Consider the following 8447-nt stretch of genomic DNA (forward strand, 5'->3'; position numbering starts at 1 on the left):
TAAAGTACAACTGTAATGTCTATTCAAAGAAAATGGAATTTCCCGAATTTTGTAGAAATTAATCTTAGTTTTAGGAATTATTAGAGTAGTATAATAGAAAATTCTAAGTAATTGTGATTTGGTTTAAAACTGGAAGCTTTCGTTTTCTTTTTAGTCATGTTTTCTTTGTTTATTTTTATTCAAAATAATGAGTTAAATAAATATATTAATTCACTAGCAAAATGAATAGAGTAAAATACCACTGTGCTAGTTGAGTATATTTCAAAAGGTACAGTTTCCTGTCCACTAAATGATTGCCTCTTCTCATATGTTTTTCTAACCCTATTATGTTTGCATATTTGTCTGCAGACAGAGATTTCTCGCCTTCGTTTCCTTGGCCCTCTCATCAGAGTAGACCACGACAGATGAAGCAGAATAAAAATACAAAGAAGGTGAAATCTGAATCTGAGATTTTGACTCGGGCCAATTTGCGTAACAGATTTCTGACTGTTGTTAAACAAACTGCGACAGATGCAAAAAACTCCCAACAACGGGTATGCAGTACAAATTCAGCTGCTTTGTTTGTTTGCCAAGAACAGAAAAAGACATTTAAATGTAAATCTTCATCCTGTAATAATAGGAGGATTCATTTTAGACAAAAGCCTTATTGCTGTTCTGAATGTGGGAAGCAGTTTTCCAAGAGAATCTACCTTCACACCCATACAAGAATTCATAATGGGGAGAAACCATATTCTTGTAGTGAATGTGGAAAACAATTCTCGATCAGTAGTAGTCTTCAGAAGCACAAAAGAATTCACACAGTAGAGAAGCCCTATTGCTGTTCTGAATGTGGGAAACAGTTCTCCTCCAAAAGCAGTCTTCATATCCATACAAGAATTCATACTGGGGAGAAGCCATATACTTGTAGTGAATGTGAAAAACAATTCTCGATCAGTAGTAGTCTTCAGATTCACAAAAGAATTCACACAGGAGAGAAGCCGTATTGCTGTTCTGAATGTGGTAAGCAATTCTTACAAATTAGTCATCTTCAGACTCACAAAAGAATTCACACTGGAGAGAAGCCATATCGTTGTCCTGAGTGTGGTAAACAATTCTCCAGCAGTAGACACCTTCAGACCCACGCGAGAGTTCACAATGGAGAGCAGCCTTTTGGCTGCTGTGAATGCGGTAAGCAATTCTCCAGCAGTAGTAATCTTCAAATCCATTCCAGGATTCACACCGAAGAGAAGCCATACGGCTGTTCTGAATGTGGCAAACAATTCCAGCGTAATAGCAATCTTCAGACCCACACAAGGGTTCACACTGGAGAACAGCCATATTGCTGTTCTGAATGTGGGAAGCAGTTTTCCAAGAGAACCTACCTTCACACACATACAAGAATTCACACTGGGGAGAAGCCATATTCTTGTAGTGAATGTGGAAAACAATTCTCGATCAGTAGTACTCTTCAGAAGCACAAAAGAATTCACACAGGAGAGAAGCCCTATTGCTGTTCTGAATGTGGTAAGCAATTCTTACAAATTAGTCATCTTCAGATTCACAAAAGAATTCACACAGGAGAGAAGCCATACGGCTGTTCTGAATGTGGCAAACAGTTTTCCACCAAGAGAAACCTTCAGAGACATACCAAGATATGCAAACTGAGATCTGCCAAATGTTGAAAGAAGCAACTGAAATTGTGCCAAATGTACACATATATTGACTGTACTAATCTAAAGGAACATCTGGGCCATTCATCATGTCCTGCTAATTGCCATCATCCCTATGAGCTAGACAGTGAAACACAATAAAGGTAATTGGACATATCTGGAGTTTATGCACTTTTTTTAGGTATATTAACTCCCATGTGATAATTAATCATATACTACTACTGTTTTTTTTATTGTATAAAATATAAAACTTTTTTGAGTGTTTCATTTTCTTTTAAAAGAACTACGGGGCTTTGCCCCCCGCTCACTTTGCTCGCAAACCCCCCCACTACCCCGACCTGCGCTATGTGCCAGCCACTTCGCATCTCTGCCACTCATGTTGTGAAGAGGGGGACTGAACGTTCCCCAAGGAGACGCGGTTGCTCCTCTTAAACCCCCTCTTAAACGGTGATACAATGGGAAACAAATACTATTTGTTTGTTTTTTTTTAACCTCCTCTTTGCTCGATCAGCTGCTGGCTTATTGCTGCTGCTGCCATGCCGCATGATCTGCATCTCGTGTGGCGCTTCAAACATTTAAAAGCCATGTTCAGCAGCTGAACTTTTGTCTCACTGCCTTGTCTCACTTCTCCCACAGACATCCTCTGCTCCTGTTGGGGTCCCGCTTCCAAGGCACGCCCCTATGAAGAGGAAGATTTTCTATTCTTTTAACTGAGAGACGGAACTGTCCCCTCCGACTACACACGGAACTCAATTCACTCCTGAAAGAGACTTATGTTTGTTTGAAGTGCTGAATAACATTTCTGTCTCTAAAATCTCCTGTGTATCTGTGCAACTCTGTGACCCAAGCATGACCGCGTATGTGAATTTCACTTTCACCAAACAACAAATCTTTTAATTCTCGCGGATACGCCTCTTAATTGGGGAGGAACACTACTTTTCCCTGATGGCAACACAAATTAGACGATCTGCAAGTCTCCGACTTAAAGATTAAATCTGAACAATATATTTTGATCTCTTTTCGCTGTTCCGTTATTTCAACGAATAACAATTTCCGTTTGTTTGCGCTAATGCGATCTTTACTATCATTTTTTTTGAGACTTTTGAATTTTCGTACTTTATCTCTAACATGCTCTGCATGTGTATCATGCCAACGTTTTTGAATTCTTTACAGTGTTCTACTTTGTCATCTACTCTTTGTCTCGCAGGACGTGAAAGTGTCTCTTTGAGAAAGTCTTGTCTCGAGATTTTTTTTATATAATACAGAAATTTAAACAATTCATGACATGTATCACTTGTATTCAGACTAGGTTTTATATAATAATTTCCAGTACATGATGATAAACAGGGGTGGGCAAAAGTAGATTTACAGTTGTTCATATGGAAAAAGACATGCAATGTTATGATTACTACAATAGCTTTATTAACTTTATTAGCTCAAAAGAATATCATAACGGCACAGTGCACTTAGGTACAGTCTTTTAAGTGCTTATTGCCAGCCTTCGTTATTTACACGTTCTTGTAGTCTACTTGCTAATAATAATACGAACAGGACAAATAATACAAATAAATAATGCAATAATATAATAATATTAATACAACAATAAACTATGTGTTTCACATACTCACAACTGTTTTTCACTACTTTTCCCCACCTGTATATTCTTTTATGTTTTGGCATCTCAAACCCCCCCAAAAAATCAGGTGCAGCATCCTTCCATAGAAACGAACAGACTTCAAGTATTAAAAATGGTGTTTTAATGGTGATGAATTCAAAATAAAACACTTTGGCATGATTTTATGTTTATAACCTTTCCAATGAAGCATATTTTACAAATACTAATAGCTTTAAAGTTTTTGAGATAACTGAACATTCCGGTTGATTTTACGACTTCTCTCTTTGCGCTAAGTATCACAGTTTGCTTGTAGGAGCGATATATTCACGCTAAAACATCTGTATGTCTGTGTGAGACCCATCAATCTGCTTACAACTTATTCAAAATTCAGCTGCTAAGATAATAACCTGTTCTAAATCCACTGAACATATCACATGTATTCTCTCCCAACTTCACTGTTAACTACTGATTACAATACTGCATACTGCTCTTAACATTTCAAGCTCTCCACAGTCTCACTCCTCCCTGTCTTACTGATCTCCTACAGACTTACACTCCCTCTCATTACCTCAGATCCTCATCTGCAGCACTGCTTTCTGTACCACACATCAGACTCTGTTCTATGGGAGCTCGAGCATTCTCTCCTAGTGCCCCTCAACTCTGGGATTCTCTTCCCTCTCATATCAGTCAGCTGAACTCTGTAACATAATTTAAAAGTGCCCTCTAAAGACATCTCTTCTAACTGGCCTACCAATTAAGAGTTTACCACTGATACAGACAGTTACCTTTAATGTTGGTCACTACTTCTGCCCCCCCTTATTGCTATTTCATTGTATTGTCCTATTTGTTTATCTTTATCACTGTTGTTTAATTCATTGTAAGTTGACCTTGAGTGCTAAGAAAGGTGCCTATTAAACAAAATGTATTATTATTATTATTAACTGCTTAAATAACAGGGACACCTTGAAAAGTGCAGTGCAAACTGTATTTATAAAACATGACATTATCTATGTGTAACACATTTAAATGTTGGCTGTATTACAATCAAATTTAGTAAGCCTAGATTGGATATTTCTGATGTTAAGCTTTCATCATTATGGGTATTTTGCCCCCATTTCTGATGCATTCATTGCTTGTGGGCATTATTAGGATACAGTTAAGGGAGGAAATGTTTCAGTATAAGGGTGAATTCATATTAAAGTGACAAAAGAGAAATAACTTAAAAACATGGCAAAAATACAAGTATTTTTAAATATCTCACACTATTGCTTTTTTTCCTAAGTGCATACTAACTGAAGGAAAAAAGCCATATAATTAAATAACAGAGGGGAAATGACTGAGTGAGAAACTTCAAGGACCAAAAATCTGCAGCAGTAGCAGGGGGGCAGGCAGGATTGGAAACGACTGGTCTAGAAAATTCTAAAATTCAGAAACCATTTGAAGGAAAAAAAAAAAACAATCAAACAACATCACAGACAGAATAGAAACACCAGAAGGTTGGTCTGCCCAAACCATAAGAACTCGAGGTCTGACTTCATCTGGTCCTGTGGCTTTTCCTGTGTGTAGCCTCCTCACTTGGTCATCAGTTATGGCAATGGTTTTCAAACTGTGGGACGGGCACCCCTAGGGGGGCGCGAAGATGTGACAAAAAGAAAACAAGAATCAAAAATATGAAAAATACATCTATTGAAACCAAAGCAAATTAACTTAAACTACATTCTGATACTAGAAAAATAAATATAGAGTTAGATAAATGTCGATAAAAGTTAAGTAGGTATAATAAAATATGCATCTATGATATATCATTAATCAAAAAAGAACAAATTGGTATTAGTGGGCTCCTTTAAAAAAAAAATGTTAGGGGGGCGCGATTAAAACTGTTATTAAAACTCGGGTCGCAAATACTTAAAGGTTGAGAAACGCTGTGTTATGGACAGTCCATACTGTGGTGGTCAGAGGTGGACTAGTCAGGAAGTGGTAGGAGATGTTGATGCAGTGCAGATGGTCGTGGGGACTGTCCACTGGAAGGTGGTGTTGATGGGAGAAAAAAAAAATGGGTTGGGGTGTTAACTTTGCATGTGTTACCTTCCAGCACCTGAGCCCTGGATTGACGGAGTACACTAATGACGTCCACTCCATTCCAAAGATCTTTTGTGCTTCATATGCAGGTCTATTTGGAAAATCGTGGAGGAAAATTATACAGAACAATTTAAACATTTAAAATGTGTCAAACAGCACATAAAATACTAATTACATACATAATTATTGCTACATTTCCACTCTTATTTTATTCTCTACTGTTGAAAAGCAAACACATTGATAGATATCAAATTAAGTGAGAGGAATTATTCTTCTTGTTCAATTTCTGATACTGTCACACAGGCCCCTATGTGTTATATACAGACGAGCCATGTTAAGGTTAGAGTTGCTGTTGTGTTAGTGTAAAACTATTTTAATAATAATAATTATTCTTTACATTTATATAGAGCTTTTCTCACTACTCAAAGCACTTTTCATAGTGAGTGGGGAGTGACTTAAACCACCACTAATGTGCAGCATCTACCTGGATGATGTGACAGCAGCCATTTTTTTTTTTATGTATTTATTTAGCGCCAGCAGTCCCACCACACCTGAGCTGTTAGGTGGTGATGTGATGAGAGAGAGAGAGGGACAATTAGAGACCGGGGGTGATTAGAATGACCAGGCTTTAGTGAGCAGTTTAGTCAACATTTTAATTTTAGCCGACATAGCTTAATAAGGCCATCACTCTTACAGTTTAAAATTTTAAAATCAGAAAAATATCAATGTCAGTGCAAATGAACAAGCTGAAAAGAAGCATATTGGTGTTGCTGATGCAATCGACACAGATCTTTAATAATCAGCACGTGATTCTATTGAATGAGTATTGCTAGATTACAGATCACCCCATTTTTTTTCTGCTACAAACCTTATCCTCTTGAGATATTTTGATTACAAAACCATCTCTGCATGCCTTAGTGCATTGTAGCTGTGTTTGTTGAGGGCCTCCAAAAGAAATACATCTGGAAAGAATTAAATGTGAGGTGTATAAAAAAAACAAAAAAATCAAAGTGTCTTTGTTTCAAATTAAGCACCACTGATGTAAATGTTGCCATTAGTATCAAGTTGTAAGATTGGCTCTTATGTGCATTCTTAGCTAATGTAATTCTTCTTAGTTTCGCCTTTATTATGCCGGGGATTTCTTTTAGCTGTTAAAGTTGCGTGACTGTGTACGGTAGCATTTTTTGACTTGGTCCCACAAATCGATAGACCTTTATTGCTACAGTAGTACAATTCAACAAAGCAGGACGAATCGATAGAGCATAGGCTTAAAGGACTTTTATTTTGACACATTCAGTTGTGCTGCCTATTGGATGGACTTCTTTTCCATTGGCTAATCGTTTTGTGCCTGTCGCTACTATAGACATATATAGATAGATGCCGCATTCACTGTGTTGCCCAGTCGACACGATATGTCAGCGCTCCTTGAGAAAAAAACACATCATCTGAACCAATCTCAGCCCAAACAAACTGATTGATCAAAGATACACTGACAGCTTGCCCTAATGTCGACTGTCAGATAACACGCTCAGCTACTTTGACCACCTTGACTGTACCGTCAGAAGGAATCATCAAACCTCCTTTGTTTTTTTAATGTGAGTAAGTGGTAGCTTTGATCATATGATGTCAGTACACCATCTGTTACCAAACTATCACGGCACACATCACAGGACCGCTTTCTCCAAATCCCGTCTAAGGGCTACCTCCCACTGCTTCCTGAGGTGGATTTCTTTGGGAAGCCTTCAAAGTTTGAGAGATGTTCACAGCTAACAACAATCTACATAGTTAGTGACTAATTACGTTTAGCCAAAACGTTGTTTGGAGGCTCACTTGAGCATATGAATGCATAGCTTTGCTAGTTTAGCCTGGTGTAGCTAAAGTTAAGATTATAAAACGGGATTTTCCAATGGCCAAACATAACCAAAACAATTATTCAGCATTACCTATGAAATGTAATGCCTCGGGATCTGGTTTGGAATGTACAGCGGTTTGTACAATCTCAAGCAGCACATGCGTGAGGCATCTTTATCCATTACTTCACTCCACAGCAGTGTCACTTGCAATATGGTGGTGATGTTGACGTACGATGCTGCTGGTCATGCAGCGTCTAGTAATTCTATGTCTATGGATCTGCGTGCCTGCCCGATCCACACGTGCAGCCATATTGAAAGCCCAACATGCCATAAAATGAAACAACATTAGTAAAATTAAAACAAGAGGATTATAAATCAAAAAGCAATAATTAGCAAACAAACAAAGATAACTGGCAGTAATAGTGCAAAATTCACAATTGGTATGCCAGTTTGAAAAGATAAGTTTTGAGGGAAGCTTTAAAATGTATTATTAAATCGAGCTGATGGATATAAGAGGGAAGAGAATTCCCGAGTTAAGGAGCACTATGAGAGACGCTCGAACTCCCATAGAAGAGAGTCTGATGTGTGGTACAGAAAGTCGAGCTGTAGGTGAGGATCTGAGTGAGTGAGAGGAGTGTCAGTCTGTGGGAGATCAGTGAGGTTGTGGGGAGCTTTAAATGTTAAGAGAGGTATTTTGTATTGTATTCTGTAGTTAACAGGAAGCCAGTGACGTTGAGAGGGAATCGGTATAATATGTTCAGTGGATTTAAGAACAGCAGGTTATTATCCTGGCAGCAGAATTTTGAAGAAGTTGTAAGTGATGGATACGTTTTTGTGGGATGACAGATAGAATGGCATTACAGTAATCTATACGTGAGGTGACTCGGGCATTAACCAATACTTCAGTACTGTGTTGCATAAGAGCAGGATGAAGTCTAGAAATGTTTCGGAGATGGAAGAAGGCAGCCCGAGAAATGTTACGTATATGAGAGGAATTATTTAATAATGATTCTTATTATTTAATTGCCATTATTCGTGTATAAATGGATATAAGTAATTGCATTTAAACGATTCGCCAAAATCTGTTGTATGTAACCGATACTGTTTTAAACGTTATTGTTTTTATCATCAAAAAACCCGGTTTCCACGTCTTCCTGTATTAGTTTAAAATGGCACTTTTGCCACTCGCAATATGGCGGATGCGCTGACGTATCGTGTCGACTGGGCATTGTCAATGCGATGTGGATGCAG

The sequence above is a fragment of the Polypterus senegalus genome, chromosome 8 (genome assembly GCF_016835505.1).
Source record: "Polypterus senegalus isolate Bchr_013 chromosome 8, ASM1683550v1, whole genome shotgun sequence".
Taxonomy (NCBI): Eukaryota; Metazoa; Chordata; class Cladistia; order Polypteriformes; family Polypteridae; genus Polypterus; species Polypterus senegalus.